Source organism: Lampetra fluviatilis, chromosome 22 (genome assembly GCF_964198595.1).
Source record: "Lampetra fluviatilis chromosome 22, kcLamFluv1.1, whole genome shotgun sequence".
NCBI lineage: Eukaryota > Metazoa > Chordata > Hyperoartia > Petromyzontiformes > Petromyzontidae > Lampetra > Lampetra fluviatilis.
Window position 1 is genome coordinate 8841644 of NC_136296.1, and position 16879 is coordinate 8858522.

Here is a 16879-nt window from a genome sequence, read left to right on the forward strand (position 1 = left end):
GACACTTCCTTCAATCGGTCAGGATCTATATGGGCCCCATCAGTGGAGTCTTTTTTTTTCCAACTCTCTTTGACGCGCCCCTCGCTCTCTCTCTCTAACTCTTTCTTTTTTTGACGGCTGTCCCACGCTCGGGACGGGAGAAGGCTCCGGTCAGACCGACGGCTGGGACATAAATCGGCCGCTCTGCGCTTGAAAGTCAGAGAGACGCACGGCCAACCGGGCATGGGAGGCCCAGGCAACATTTCAATTTAAAAGGGGAGGGCTGGCGAGAGCTAAAGCAGTCGTTGTCGAGAAGAAAGTTATTCTTGCGGACGTGGAAACAAAACAAACAGAAAAACCTGAAACTCAAGATAACCCCCCCTCCCCCAGGTGGATGGATGGCTGAGAAGGTTTAATGTTTCAATCTTTTTTTGTTTAATTTAACTCCCATTACCGGCTCCTTATCACACTTTTCCCTTACATTCTCTGTGCCCCCAGCTGATAAAAAAAAAACTTTTCTTCTTCCCCGCCCGCCCCCCACACTGACACCATCTTCACCTTGGCTTTGTTCTTCAGACAGGACTTTGTTTTTAACGAGTCATTAAATTAATATGTATGATATCTGTCTTCTCATCGCACCATCAATCACTCAAGGGGATGCACACATTTTTTTTCGTCCATTGATCCATTTATTTAGCTAGTCATTGATTCACGAGGCGCGCACACATTTGGACAGCATCGTCATTAACAAACGCTGCCTTTTAACCTCGGCATAATGTGCACCGCGCTATGCCAACATTAAGGGCAGTGGCTATTGATTCATGCAATGCATCGTGGGCTCATATGCACCCGTAGGTTACGTTATTATTTTCATGCAAATATTTTTACATGCAGAACCCTCCTCCACCGCTCTTAAGCGCAAGGTCACCCAGTGCACCTGCGAAGCCTTGGCAAGTTGGCCAACATTCGTACATTTTGGGGCAGTCGTTAAAAAAAAATCACGCTCATGCACAACGCGATTTAGAAAATGCGTCAACATTAGACACACACGTCCGCGAAATTTCCGCGAGAGTCCCTTTTGAGAATGCGTTACACAGGCAATCACAGTATGCAGCTCGATCGCGTGGACGATCTGACTCCGTGTACGCATCACCACGTGCCACGCATGCCTAAAACAATCTGTATATGTGTTGCGTCCCCGTTTATCTTCATTGCTTTCGCACACTCTCCGCTACGCTGGTGAGATGTTAACTACCTCGCTTGGTATACAGGAGGTCGTGGGTTCGACCCCGACCCTAACGCCTGCTGTATATTTAAAGTCTGCACATTCTCCCAGTGGTCGCGCAGATTTTTCTTCGGGTCCTCCGGTTTTTCCCTTCACATTTAGAATCAACGTGCGTTTAGAGTCCTGGATATCGCTGCAAGCGTCTGGTTCGGCCGCAGTCCTTCCACATGTGAATGCAAAGACGCCTTCTAGGCGTGCGATGGTTCAACTTCATCAGAAACGCCACCGTTGCATCTGCGACTGACTCTATCCTCTCGGCGATAGCGAGCTCAGTCCGAGAGAGACGGCTGCCACTTTGGCCCGTCTCGAAGCGCAAACTCCGGCAAACCGCCCACTCCAGTTGGCGCGTCGCCGATCGAAGTGGACGACTGCGACACCCTCTGAAGACCGGCGCCGCCTCCGCTGTCACCCCCGTGACGCGTGGGTCAAGCGCATCGCTCGAAGACACCTGCACTGGATGGCAGCGAGGGCAGTTCATGCGAATGCCGTCGCGAGAGGTCACACGTTTGGCGCAACGGTCCTTCGCTGACGGTCCGTGATGAATGAATGTATGAATGGGTCAGAGCTTCGAGTTTTGTCTGAGCCCGGCACTCGTTCGATGCTGAGTCGACCTTAAGCAGGACGAGGCATCTCGACCAAACTCTGACTTTCACCTTTCTTGACTTGGTGTTTTTTTTTACCCCCCAAAAAAAAATGCACGCGGTAGAGTTTTCTACATTTTCTTGCGCTATTGTTTCTGACGGCTGTCAGTGCGCGCCGAGAAGACGGTTGTTTGTTTTTTATTTGAACCTGGCGCAGGGCCCAGGACAGGTTCACTTCAGAATTGCGTCGCATGGCCCAGTGATTGAACCCGGGGATTGAACCCAGAGATTGAACCCAGTCCAACGCGGCGAGCACACACACACAACGCCTCCTTTGGAGGAGGGGAGGGGGGAGGGTGAAAGCTTTGAGGGTTGGGTTACCCATGCTCGCCAGTGTGTCGTAATGAGCACGCTGCATGCATGTTATTGCAAATGTCACGTTATGCCCTCGTTCCTATTCATCACGTCTAACATTGCTCTGGTAAACGCCGCTCAGTAATAAAGATGAAGCTCCGGGCATCACGGCGAGCTTTGCCGTGTCGCCAATCCTTAAGAGGCAATTATCCATTTACATCCGCGCACTCAGAAATCAACGCCTACGATCTACGATCTCATTGCCCAGTGACACATTATATCCACAAATGACAGTCAACCCACTGCTGGGGATGTTTGAGCACACCTCCGCCACAATGGTGAGTTTTTGTTGGCTCAGAACCCATTCAGGTATCACTTTCCACTGGTGCTGGCTATGGCTGGGATTTGAACTCATGTCACTGGGTTCACAGTGAAGGCTGCACCGTCCCAACTACTACCCTCCCACCCCTCCCATATTCCCACCTCCCCTCCCCCTCATCCACTTCCCAAATTAGCCAAAGCTACGTACATTTATTTGCCTTTTGTGTAAAGTGAACACTCATTAAATTTGGATCTCTATCCTTTTTTGGGTGTCATTTTACGGGAATTAGCAACGTGTAGATTACTCTCTAATTTAGCCATATACACAGAACTTTTTCTAAAGCATTCTCTTCCAACGGTTCTTGTAATTGTTTTGGAAACACATAGCACCCGTGGGACTCCTATTATAAGAAGTGGGTTATTTTTGGCACAGTCTACAAGGTTTTTCAAGAGCCTTGCACTGGGATAGTGGCATAAACTGTGCGGAAGAAATCGTTTTATATTACGACTGATACAATTTATGTTTGCATTGATAGACAAATGGATGAAAGATTTATGTATGGATAGATAGATAGGTAGATGGATGAATAATGAATTGATGGTGGTTGGGTGGATGAATTGATGGTTGGATGCATGGATGAGTGGGGCGGTAAATGCTTGTATGAGAGATTAATTGATGGATTGATAGATACATGGGAGGATGGATGGATTGATGGGTAGCTAGATGAATGGATTAATAGATGTATGGGTGGATAAGTGATCAGATAATGGATGGGAGGATGGATTACGGAATGATGGGTGGGTAGATTGATCGAATGCATTAATGAATGGATGGATGGATGAATGGATGGATTAGTGTACAGATGATGGACAGATGGATGATTGATATGTGGGTGCATAAGTGAATGAATGATGAATATATTAATTAAAAGTGAATTGTTGAGTGAGTAACGTGGGTGGTTTGTTGGGTGGATGTATGGGTGAATGGAGGGAAGTATAAATTCATGGGTTAGTTAGTTGGGTGGATTGGTGGGTGCAGCAATGAATGGGCCGTTGGGTAGATGGGCAGATGGATGAGTGAGCGGTTGGGTAGATTAATGCCATATATGGCCAGGCAAAGGCCCCTTTTAGGCCATATATTTTTAATCAAGCAAATGAACCTGAATCGTCGGGTCTTCTTCCCCCGTATCATTGCGGTTGGCAGCCAGCACAGAATCTGTCTCCTGGGGTATCAGCACAGACCCATAGGCCAGCGGAGGCCTCGTTCGTCGGGGCGGGCGCCTCCACAGCACCGTCACAATTTTCGTCGGCAGTTTGAGTTCCAAATCTCGTGGGCCCTTGCAGTGCCCCCGCCCCCCCCCCCACCCCCCCCCGGTGGGCCAGCATACCCAGCGGCCGCCCTCTTCCGGTCCACTACGCCACTCGGAGCCAGGACCGCAGCCCTTGCAGTGCCGCCCCGGTCTCCGACGGTCGCCTGTTCACCAACCGCGAGAGGCTACGCAGGTGATAGCGACAATTTTACTATTTGTGTATAAACATTTTTTTATTTGTTTTACCGGGTAAGGCCCACTGAGATACGTGGCTCTTTTTTCAGAAGCGAGCTGGCCACAAATGATAGCCCAACGAAGTGGCTTATCCACGGGGAAATTTATAGCAGCCAAATACTTTCAATGTGGAGAGCAAAAAACTGGAGGATACGGAGAAAAATCCACCCGACGACGGGGAGAACATGAAAACTCCACATGTACAGGTATAAGGGTCGGGATTAAACCCACGACCTCCTGTATACCAGGCGATGTAGTTAACATCTCCCGTGGTGCCCTCAAGCGATGAGAAGGATGATGGGATGATGGTGATGACAATGATGTTGGGATGATGATGGATGAGTACGATGGTGATAGTAGAACAATGGTGGTAATGAGAACGATGATGACTATGGTGATGACGATCATGAAGACGACGTTGAATTTTGACATTATTAAAGTTGCCGGCATTAATGCGGCACAATGAGTGCGAGGCGTGTTACAGAGTCACACGGAGCCTGGCGTGATGACGCATCCCGTATTAATCTCGCCTAGTAGCCCATTTCTGCCTCGGCTGTGGACGGCTGGGATTAATCATTCCTCGGGATGAATTCTCACACAGACCGACAGAGCAGCGCCTGGGCACGCATCTATTAGTGCTGCTGCAATGTGAAGCCAGCAGTGGACACGCACTTCAATCATATTTAGGATCCCATGCGCACCGTTCTCGTCGATGGAAATGCTCAGACGGGTGGGATGTTTCATGAAGGTGTAGGAGCAGCGGACACTTTGAGACGCAGGTTAATGACGCGTATCCAAATTCAAAAAAGTGCCTCCAAATGTGGTTCACACCGCGGGTGCGTTAATGGGGAGTGGTAGCGCTGCACTGCGCGAGGAATCCGGCGACCCGGGTTCGATTCCCGCTCACGGCCAACACCATTGACGAATATCTGAACCGGTCCCGGACCTCTCCTAGGTCGACTCAGTCTCAAATGAGTACCTGGTGCGGTGTGTAAACATTTCCACTGCGGAGACAAAGGCGGTCGGGCGTGTTGCTGGTCACCCACCCCCCTCGTGTTGGTTAACAGCACTTGCCCCAACAGTATGTTACAGGCTATACGGGGGGAACTTTTGCCTTTGTTTTGTACTCACCGTAAAAATATGCGGCCGTCTGTTTAAAGGATCCGATGACGTTATTCGCAAGTGTAGGCCATCGTGTGCCGGTGTCATTGTCCAAAGTTGAGACGAGAAATGCTCAGTTGGAATAAGACACGGCAATCGTCGCCCGCTGCTACCACCCTAATTGATGTATGCTGTACGTATATTCAACTTCTTTCGCACCGTACGTAGCCAACCGTGCCACTCGCAGGCCGGTGCTGTCACCTTGTGCCGCGCGGTGCCCATAAAATGTTGGGGATGAGATGTGATGTAATAATATTAATAATGCAATTGATAACGCGCGTAACGGCCGCAACTCGGAGGCGCGGAGCCAAGCTCAGAGTCGCTCGAAAGCACGTGGTTGTAGAGGTGAGTTTTTAAGCCTCTCTTGAAGGAGGCGATTGAGGTGATGCTGCGAATGTGCAGAGGGATATCGTTCCAGACTGTTGGGGCTGCCACCGAGAAGCGGCGCATAGACACGATGACCATCCTGGATCTTGGCATCAAGAGGAGGTCGTGAGTTGCGCTGCGCAGGCATCTGCCGTGTGCTGAGCTGCAAGTTGTCAATAATGAAGAGAGGTACGGCGGGCAGGTTTGAGCTGGTGAGGCAGTAACACCAAATACATTCTCGTAGAGTCTGTTCACGTACAATGCGTGGTGTTTTCACAACGCGAATTGGAATGTTAGGCGATGAATGCATTGGGCAACACGGTTTGTGTCACTGCGGATGCGAATTGGATATAACGCGACTGAGTGAACGGAGCGACGTCGCGCGAGCCGTACGGCAGCCTCGGCGAAGCATCGTGACACAAGGGGGGGATGCTGCTGGATGCTTCTGGATGACACCCACGCGCCTCGGTCTTTGTTCGGCCAGCGTACGCCGATCGCGTGTGTATCGCGTATATTATATATCACGACGCGATTTTTCCACAATGCGGTGTTGTTCAGGAAGGCAACTACCGCGTTACAGGGGGACGGACTTGCGTTCATTCGTAACATTTCCTTCTATTTTAACCAGGCGAGAGCTCACTGAGATTGCAAGGTCTCTTTTTTAAAGCTCGCCTGGGATGACGCGGTGAAAATTACACATTCAGATGGCGAGGTCCAGTCCATACTAACAAAGGGAAATCACTATTTACCCTAACCCACAAAGCGATACTTAGTTTATTGATCCTGGAGGGCCGATGGGTTGATTTGACCCCTAACCTAACCGGACCTTCGTATCGTGACTCAAAGACAGTGATCACACGTGTGGCCTTAACAGACTGCCGGGGCAAGCGCTGACAGCGATCGCCTATGATCGGCACGGCACACGAGGGGGTGGGTGGTCAGCACCACACCCGATCGCCTTTGTCTCCCCGGTGGCGATGTTTACACACTGCAACAGGTAATCATTTGAGGTTGAGCCGACCTAGGGGATGCCCAGGAACTCTTCAGCTAATCGTCACCGGTGTTGGTAGCCGTGAGGAGGAATCGAATTTCTCAGGTCGCTGGGTTCGTAGCGCCGCGCGCTAACCACTACACGACCACTCGGGCACTGTGACATAACACACCACTTGGCCAGGAATAGACATTTTAAAGAATGCATCTACAATAATTTTCAGCGGGGGCGAAGAAGTACCGTATTTATATCTGCGTTGTCCGTTCAGACGAACAACCACGCGGTTCAATAGCGTTCGCTCTGTGCCGCATGCAAAAATCATCACATTTCCTCGATATAATGAATCGGTTTCACTTGACGCGGGGAAGCCCAAAAACAAATTAATGCGAATGATGTTTTGTGTCTCGCCGCGCGCATAAATCTATCGCAAGCAAGCTGTGCGAAGGGGAGATCGTGTTCTGCATGCCGCCGTAAAGCAATCGGCAGAGCTGTTGCAGTGGCAACGCACGTGGCAGCCCGTGACCCAACACTCCGGAGGCAGCGAGGGCTGATGGTGGATCACCGCCTCAAATGTTGTGACATTTGAGACGCCATTTCCTGATTCGAGTTGCCATACCTCCATACCCCGTGGCTTGGCAGGAGAATGCAGTACGGCAAAGTGCGGACAAATATTCTCTGTTTTGTAAGTATGGGGATCGAGTGTGGCTCCCTCGCACACGTGGATTTTTTCCGGGTTCTCCGGGTTCAAACAAGTAACATATAAGCGTAAACACAAACTTGCGTTTCGATTTAAAGCTTTCGTGACTGCAGGGATTCATATTCTTGGTTCTTTCGGTAAAGTCACGAAGAAGGGAAATAATAAAATAATAAAAATGAAACATAATAAAATGAAATCCTCACGACGTTTCAGCCACAACGCAAGCAGCCGTCCTCAGGTGAAGAAACAGAGCTGTCGGAAAGACAGCTGTCTTCATTTTATTATGTTTTATTTTTATTATTTTATCATTTCCCTTCTACGTGACTTTACCGAAAGAACCAAGAATACAAACTTGCGTCTTTGCTATAAACTTACGGTTATCCTGCATGTTCTTTCATTCTGTTGCGTTGGATTTTTCTTGTCAATTACAGATGTGATGCTCCGGCTTCAACTCCTGCATGTATACACATCTTAATATATAGAGGACCACAGATCTTGGGCAGTTGTTGGTCGTGCCGGCTCACAAGCCTGACTGCCGCCTTCCCGCTTCTTTGTGGCTACTCAGCGATTGTGATCGATGCAATTTCCATGAACGACACGATTGTATGAGACTAAAACATACCCACGTGTATATATATATTAGCTTCCAAGAGGGTGAGATTGTTGGGAATGTGGAGAGGGGGGAAAAAAACCCGAATCGCAATCCCATCGAGCTCACAGAAAAACACAAACTGATTTCCCAACAGACCTCCCCGTGATAACCGCAATTTCGAATTTGCGACGAGCGCTGTCAGGATGCCCGACCTTGCGGACGTCTTGAAAACGTTGCGATTCGATATTTCCTGGCGAAAAATAAAAGCGTGGAAAACATCGCGATTGCCTGGCTCACGAACGGCGTTTACACGGGGACTATGTCGCTTGCGAGGCGGATGCAGCACACTCGTCGCTCGCTACCGTGGCCACGGACATCACCGTCAATCCACTATTAGACGAAGGCCTCCACGAACTGCTGCTGCCTTCGCTCACCGTTTTGTTTTTGCAATGATGCCACAATCCTGCGATTGTTCCGTGGGGGTGGCGCACACGCCTGTAATCCGGCAGCGTGGAGGCGAGGGTTGGCGGATCTTTCCGTGGGCGTTGGGGTGTCGTGCCCTGGCTCGCCAGGAGAAGGCGGTACAGCAAATGTGGACTCCACCTGTTCCGTCTGTATGGGATAAAGCGTTGCGCCCTCGCACGCGTAGCGTTCCTCCGGGCGCTCGGGTTTCCTCTAATATATAAACATTCATTAATAGGCTGAAAACATCGTAATAAATAGGGGACAACGGAGCTTGGGAATTTTTTTGGCACCGGCTCATCGCCTGTCTGCCTTCCTACTTGACCGTGATTCCTCATGCCTCTGAGTCATGTGCTTTTCAAGAGTAGGTATGTACATATATGTTGAACTTCTTTCGCAACGTACGTAGCCAACCATGCTCGTCGGAGGTGCGCGGGTAGGACAACGAGCCAAACACAATAAGCACTTCTAAGGAATTGAGTTTTCCATCTAGATTTAAAAGTGCACATCTCCAGCGGCTTCCTAAGATCGGAAGGAAGAGCGTTCCAGACGGCCGTGGAAGGGCGCCGGAAAGCGCGTGGTGCGGCGACCCCTTTGGTTCGATGGACAGCCCAGCGTGAGCGAATACCGTGTAGCACGCTACGAGTTGAAATGCATTTTTTTTGTTAGCCGCCTCGCTCCTGCGCAAGAAAAAAACACAGCGCTCCATCTCTACGCCGGTCGTCTCCTTTTGCGTGTTCCCCCGCTGCCATTTCGGTCCCATCCATGAGCCACCATCCCTTCTCGTGACGAGTCAAGCTGATTTGCTTTTCTTAAGTCGACATGACGTCCACATTTGCATTTGTATCCCCTGATAGATCGGTACAGGTTCATTTAAGGTAAACAAATAAGTGTTAACCGGCTATAACGTTGATTTATACGTTTAATTTGCAAGAGTTGTATGGCCTCGCAAGCGTAATGTAGCCATTCAGAGATGCGCACGTGTCCGTAATTTATGAGTTATCGTTGAATATTCACCCCGCCCAGTCCACCGTCGTAAATTGCTGCGAGAATGAACGCAAACGCATCATCTGTTTCTGGGGGGGGGGTAATGGAAAGGTTCTTTTGTCTTCTCGCACATCTTCTTTGTGCAATAATTCATTCAGGCGTCCTTTCACAAGCAGCGCGACGCGTGTGGGTTTGTTTTCTGACTAGGACTCAGTTTATCCATTCGTTTAAAACAAAAATATACCCACCGTCCCATGTTGCTCGAAGGACGGAGCAGATGGCATGACAAATAAACAACCCGTTTTCGACAGTTGTCCATTTTGCTGGCGTCTCGTGTTTCCGTGGACTGGGGTTGTGTTAAGAAGGAGACATAGATCGAAAAATTAAAAATAAAGCGGAGAACATATTCACAGTTGGAAGACGTTGCTTACGACGTGATCATTAGAACAACACATTAATGATTACCGTTCAGGAAGTTATTGAAGAACCTAATAAGGAAGGGCGCAAAGTTTGGGCTCAAGATACATTTGAGCGGAACAAAAGTATTGGACAAAAAAGGTCAAACACATCAGGACATATTTAGAGTGCAATCGTTGTGGAGAGCATACATGACAAATAGATACGCAGCCGATGTCTCGTTAGAAAAAAATGTATCCCACTTATAAACAAAGTAATCAATCATTATAAAAGTTTGCGGCCTTTGGTATGTACACTGTCGGATGATGGTCTTCCCATGCCATACTTCACCATGCTGGTCAGCGTGTGTTGGTGAATGTGACAGTATGGAAGAGGGGTGCCCAGGATTGATTTAGATGTTAACTACCTCACCTGGTGTGCGGGAGGTCGTGGATTCGATCCCGACCCTGACGCCTGCTGTATATTTAGAGTGTGCGTGCTCTCCCCGTGGTCGCGTGGATTTTTCTCCGGGTCCTCTGGAATTTCCCTCCACATTTAGAAACACGCCTTGAGAGTATTTGGCTGCTTTACATTTCCACACGAAAAGCCGCTTCGTTGAGCAATCATCTGTGGCCAGGTCGCTTCTGATGAAGAGCTATATAGCTCAGTGAGCTTTACCTGGTAAAATAAAATAAAAATAGTTAATAGTTTTATCATGTATAGATGTCATCCGCCACTGATGTTAACTGCTGCTGGAAATCTAACCCAGATCACCGGATGTATGGTACAGTGTGCTAACCACTGCGCCACCATTCCCTGCCAGCAACAGATGTTTATAGTTTTTGTATTATTATTTTGTGACTTATTTTCCAACAAATGCATTCCGAATTACAGTGGATGGGGAGATATTTTTTTTTATTCACATTTGCCAGTTTTGGATTTGTGTTTCTGTCGTGAGGTTTAAATCTACGCGTTTAACTTGCTCCCTGCGGGGACTATCACTGTTATGGAGTTTCATGTCATCACTTGTAGGTGGAAAACCAGAACGGACACACGCACACTGTGTAAAATGAAACTGGCACGCGTGTGTATATTTGGTTGACGTTGCATTGGGTTTTTCATTTGGTGACGTGAAGGGTCTTGGTAGTTTGATAAATTAATATGATGGGGAACAATGAGAATAAAAAAAAACACGTTGGCCACTAACACTCTGGTATTCCAATAAAAATATGTAATAAGCGACGTTTCGGGCCATGGACCTTCTTCAGAGCAAATAGGAGAGGTTGAAAAGGTAGTAGACAATAACAGTTGGAGAGTGCACTTGACACCTAGGGGCCTATAATGATATATATTTTTTACGTTTTTCTGATGACCAGTGTTTTAATTGGCATATGAATAGTTACCGAACATTAGTTATCGAGCAACAGATACATCCTTCAATAACAATATTAATCAATAATCATAATCAGTCAATGATGAATAAATAAATGTGGAGATAAATGTGGGGGGGGGGGGGTGGGTAGGGGTAAGAGCCGAGGGCAAGAGGGGGGAGGGGCCAGGGACGGGGTGGGGGGTCAAACGAGAGCCCCCCACTTTGGGACAGCGCCTAGAATCGGATGGGGTGACTCTGGACAGGTTTGCGTTCGTCATATTATAATTTTTAGCTCCGAGTATCATAACATACACATTGCACGTGGACACGTGTGCTGATGCAATGCACTTATTTAGCCACGTCTTCCTTGAAAGAGACACTCACAGTCTCAACTGAGAGGCAAGGTCCATGTATTGTGCCGGAGGAATTCTTTCTGATAATTGTCTGTGATTGTAAACGCAGGGATATGCTGCTGCCCGTGGACTCGTCATCCAGTTTCGGCAGTTTCAACGCTGTGGGCGAGCTTCCTGTACGGCCAGGAGCTGAAACGGGGGGTCACGTGGGGTGGGGTCAAGTGCGGGCTGCTCTCACCATCTTCCAAGATGTCTAGGCAGCGTGGAAGAGCAAGCCAAATAGAAGCAATTGCAGGCCTTCGCCTTTATCTTTTGCGAACCTCAGTTTAACGCGTAGGCTTTCGTGACCAATATTACCAATAACGGAGCGTTTTTGTGTTAGATCGCGTAAATATTAATTTTCTTGGTTCTTTCGGTAAAGTCACGTAGAAGGGAAATAATAAAATAATACAATTAAACACAATAAAATACAATTCTCACGACGTTTCGGCCACAACGCAAGCAGACCTGTTCTCCACCTGAGGACGGCTGCTTGCGTTGTGGCCGAAACGTCGTGAGAATTATTTTATTATGTTTTATTTTTATAATTTTATTATTCCCCTTCTACGTGACTTTACCGAAAGAACCAAGAAGATGAATCCCTGCAGTCACGAAAGCTTTAAATCGAAAAATATTAATTTGTCGGTAAACCCGCCACCACACAAATCTGGCCGTCGCCTGATGATGCTGGTTGTAATTACTGGCGAATCGTCGAACTCGAATTGCAAATGTTGTGGGTTTACTCTCCAACACAGTCGGTGTGCTGTACTAGTAAGTAATCGGCGTGTTTTGTTCACGTGACAACCCTTAAATTTCGATTTAAAGCTTTCGTGACTGCAGGGATTCATATTCTTGGTTATTTCTGTAAAGTCACGTAGAAGGGAAATAATAAAATAATACAAATTTAACAATACAATTCTCACGACGTTTCGATTGCAACACAAGCAATCATCATCAGATGATGATCATATGATGATGATCATATGATGATTGCTTGGGTTGTAATCGAAACGTCGTGAGAATTGTTTCGTTTCATTTTTATTATTATATTATTTCCCTTCTCCGTGACTTTACAGAAATAACCAATAATGTGACAACCCTTATTAATTGGCTGTGTCGGGTGGTGGCGGGTTTAACGACACAACGCGATCTAACCCAAAAAACCTCTCTTGTGGATATTGTGATGGTCCTGAATGAGATTGACAGAGCTCACTGCCTATTGAAAACGCTTGCACCTAGCATCCTCTGGTGGCTTATCTGATAACTGCATTCAATTTATATCAATTTACTGCAGTGATTAAACTAAGCTACTTCCTCACTAAAAGTTATTTTCACAATTTCTCCAACTCAAACTTAACGTCTAAAACATAAATTATTTGCCATTTTAGAGTTATTTGCTCCTGTAAATAGCGCTAATATATGTTTCAAAAGCTGTATACAAATGTTCGACGGCTTCCCCGGCTCAAACCAGCATGGGGCGCTATCTGCCACCATCAACAGAGATATGCCATCCATAATACAGTTTTTTTTAATGTTAGATCACGTAATGTCGTGAAACCCGCCACCACCCGACACAGCTAAGGTGTAAGGGTTGTCACGTTAACAGAACGTGGCCAATTCGTCACTAGTACAGCACACCGGTGTGTTGGAGAGCAAAACCCACAACATTTACAATCTGAGCACGACGTTTCGCCAGTAATTACAACCAGCTTCATCAGGCGGAACAGCCAGATTAGTGGAGAAATCCTCCCCTTTCGTGCCTTAAATAGAGGCGTAGATGTATGCCCTTCTTGCACGAAGTGGGGGTAGGGAGGGGGGTTAATGAATGCCTAATAATGACTATGTGAATCCGATTGTCGTTTGGCTTATTTACATGCGACTCAACGTGCATTATGCATGCGCATTATGCAAGCACATCGTTCTTGTACCTCCTGTCGATTGCGTGCACAAAAAATAGCCGTAACCAACGGTAATCCCGATTGAAGTATGGTGACCTGCATAGGCAGGCATGCATTTAAACAATGTGTTATTTTTTTATTTAAAGCTTTTGTGACTGCAGGGATTTATTTTCACGTAGAAGGGAAACAATACAATTATTTGATTGTTTCCCTTCTACGTGACTTTACCGAAAGAACCAAGAAAAATGTATTATTTGATGAGTTACATATTTAGTAGCTTAGTATCTATATTAGCAGCTGAGTATCTATGTTAATAGCTGAGTTTCTATGCAGGTTGACGGCTCACGTAACAGCTTCGCCCTCGGCCAATGGGTTCCAAAGGCAGCCCTGAATGAAGTTCCACCGAACTCCTCCTCCTCCACCATCCGTCCTCCTTCCCTCCCTCCTTCATCCCTCCTGCCCCTCCCTCCTCCTCCTACCCCTCCCTCCTCCTCCATCCCTCCTGCCCCTCCCTCCTCCTCCATCCCTCCTGCCCCTCCCTCCTCCTCAATTCCTCCTGCCCCTCCCTCCTCCTGCCCCTCCCTGCTCCTCCATCCCTCCTGCCTCTCCCTCCTCCATCCCTCCTGCCCCTCCTCCTCCTCCATCACTCCTTCTGCCCCTCCCTCCCTCCTCCATCCCTCCTGCCCCTCCCTCCTCCTCAATCTCTCCTGCCCCTCCCTCCTCCTCAATCCCTCCTGCCCCTCCTCCTCCTCCATCCCTCCTTCTGCCCCTCCCTCCCTCCTCCATCCCTCCTGCCCCTGCCCCCGCCTCCTCCATCCCTCCTCCTCCCCTCCCCCGCCTCCTCCATCCCTCCTCCTCCCCTCCTCCATCCCTCCTCCTACCCCTCCCTCCTCCTCCCCTCCTCCTGCCCCTCCCTCCTCCCCCGCGCGGCTCTCGCCGCGAGGAACGCGGAAGGCGCGCGCCGCCGCTACTCCTCTGCTGGAGAGCGCTGCGCGTCCAACCCCCGCGGACTCCACTCTTGTGCGGGTTCGGTGGGTGTGCGCACACAGGTGTGGAGGCAGACTACACGTGGGATTCCGCCCCCCGCCGCCGCCGTCGCCGCCGCCGCACCCCTGACTCGCATCGTCACACAGCAGCTCCAAGTGGACTTGACGATTCGGAGCGCTCACCCCTTTGCTCGCGACAAGGTGACCCGTCATCCCGCCGAGCAGCAAGCAGCACCTGTGTGTCTGCCCTTGCGCCCCGTTACCTGTGCACAGGTGAGAGCTCCCTCACCTGGTTTGTTTGTGCCCGAGATGTGGGTGTGTGTGCCAGAGTGAGAGAGAGATGTGGGCTTGGTTGGCTGCAGCGATGTTTTGATGTTACCGTAGAGAAAAAGTCGTTTGTTTGGGGAACGGTTTATTAACCCGTGGTGACACATCCTCTGCTGCTCTTTGAATTAGATGTTTTGGTTGTTGTTACTTTCCCGAAGGTATAAATGGGATAGCAGTTGGTGCGCTTAGAGTGTTTGGCGCACGCCCCTTACGGGACCTTGACAAACCTGAGTTCAATATCCCAGCCAGGGTTCACATCAGTCCGAGGACCCCGTTGCCCAAGTCCTCACTTTCACCAAGTCACACTGACTCGTGGCGTGAAGAATCGTGGCAGTCGTAGATGTGTCCTACATACAACGCCGGCTAGAGCCCTTCATTCCGGCAGTGGTTTGACCAAGAGCTGAAACGAACCACAAGCCACTGTGAAATGTCGATCATGTTGCCAAGACTGCATTTATTCGGCATCCTAAAAGTTGCTGATCAGTTTGGCCGGGGGATACCGTTGCATAATTGACCACAAATTGGGTTGTTTACTTTGAAATGTGAATTGCAATAACCGGTTTTGATGTAACGCATGCATAATCTCGCCAAGCCATGCCGTGCAAGGAATTGCCACATCTATTCACCGAGAGGAGTTGCGAGGTGGCCAGAAGATGGCATCTCAACGGTTGATTCCTGAATCAATCTGTGCGGAGTTTTTAGTGTCATCCCACCCCCGCCCTCATTCACGTGGTGGGATGTTTCCCTGGCACGTCAGTCTACTCTCCTATAACGCGCGTTTTCACAACGCGAACTGGATATAACGCGATGATTGAATTGGGCAACACATTTTTGTTTGTTTCCATATATATAAAAAGCAAATTTGTGAATATGTGTGTATGTTCGAAATGTTTAGCGTACATTGGTTATTTCGGTTAAGTCACGTCTAAAGATAAAATAATAAATTAAATAATAGCATATTACGACGTTTCGATTGCAACACAAGCAATCATCAAGCAATCATCATCAGGCATAAAAGAAATAGCAACAAAAATCTAACTAGAAAACTATAGACAGACATACAAGCAGACAGTCCTTGTGATGTCTGTCTGCTTGTATGTCTGTCTATAGTTTTCCAGTTAGATTTTTGTTGCTATTTCTTTTATGCATGATGATGATTGCTTGTGTTGCAATCGAAACGTCGTAATATGCTATTATTTAATTTATTATTTTATCTTTAGACGTGACTTAACCGAAAGAACCAAAGAATAATTCCTGCAGTCACGAAAGCTCCAAAATTAAGAATGTTTAGCGTACTTCCCGACATGCAACAAACTGGATATTTGCCATGTGGGTACGTTCCAGACTGTACACCATGCAAAACTTATAAAAATACACTTTTTTGGGGGGGGGAGCTCAATAATGCATATATTTTTTGCACGGCAAGTGAGCTGTGACGTCAAATCTGTCACGTGACCCGCGCATGTGGAAGCGTAGCGCATTGTGGTGTAGTGATTAGCGCGCCGCGCTACGAGCCGGCGACCCGAGTTCGATTCCCGCTCACGGCCACCACCAGTAACGATTATTTCAACGGGTCCTGGTCGACTCAGCCTCAAACGAGTAACTGGTGTGTTGTGTGTGAACATCGCCACTGGGGAGACAAAGGCGGCCGGGCGTGGTGGATCCAAGTCCCGGGTAGTACAGCTAGTTATGTATTTAATGCGGATGGGATTTGGATATGCCGCGATCGAGGGAACGGAACTGCGGAGCCGTCGCGCCAGGCGGGATGCTGCTGGATTCTTCTCGAAGTTGCCAACGAGCCCCCCGCGGTCTTTGTTTTTAGCCTGCGTGCTGCTCATCTCGCGTGTTATCGCGGACTGCGCTTCACCCTGCATTGCACATTATTCACTCGAACGCGATTTTTCCACAACGCGCCGTTCTCCGCGAATGCAACTACCGCAGCCAGACACGCACGACACATTTGATTCGGCCGAAACGTTTAAATTCAGGGCCTTCCCGAAAAAAAGTCTTCGGATTCATCGAGACTTTCCTGGGTTAATAGCGAAGGTCATCGTCGATTGTGATACCGGGCAGAGCTCAAGCGTGAAGCATTGACCCAGGGATTAAAAGTAAACACAAGAGGATATATTTTTAGCCCTTTGGGTTTCCTCTTTGTGAGATCGCTATCAGCAAGCTTCTGTTAAAGACT

At 48.4% G+C, this 16879-nt stretch overlaps 1 protein-coding gene across 2 annotated transcripts in view; it reads left to right on the forward strand.

Moving 5' to 3' along the window:
• The first annotated feature begins 14372 nt into the window (after positions 1–14372).
• Positions 14373–16879, forward strand: part of DENND3 (DENN domain containing 3) — a 49948-nt gene continuing 47441 nt past the window's right edge. For both annotated transcript variants that reach the window (XM_078866366.1, XM_078866367.1), the window contains exon 1: positions 14373–14637. The gene's annotated coding sequence lies outside the window, so the exon portion shown is untranslated. The remainder of the gene's footprint in view (positions 14638–16879) is intronic.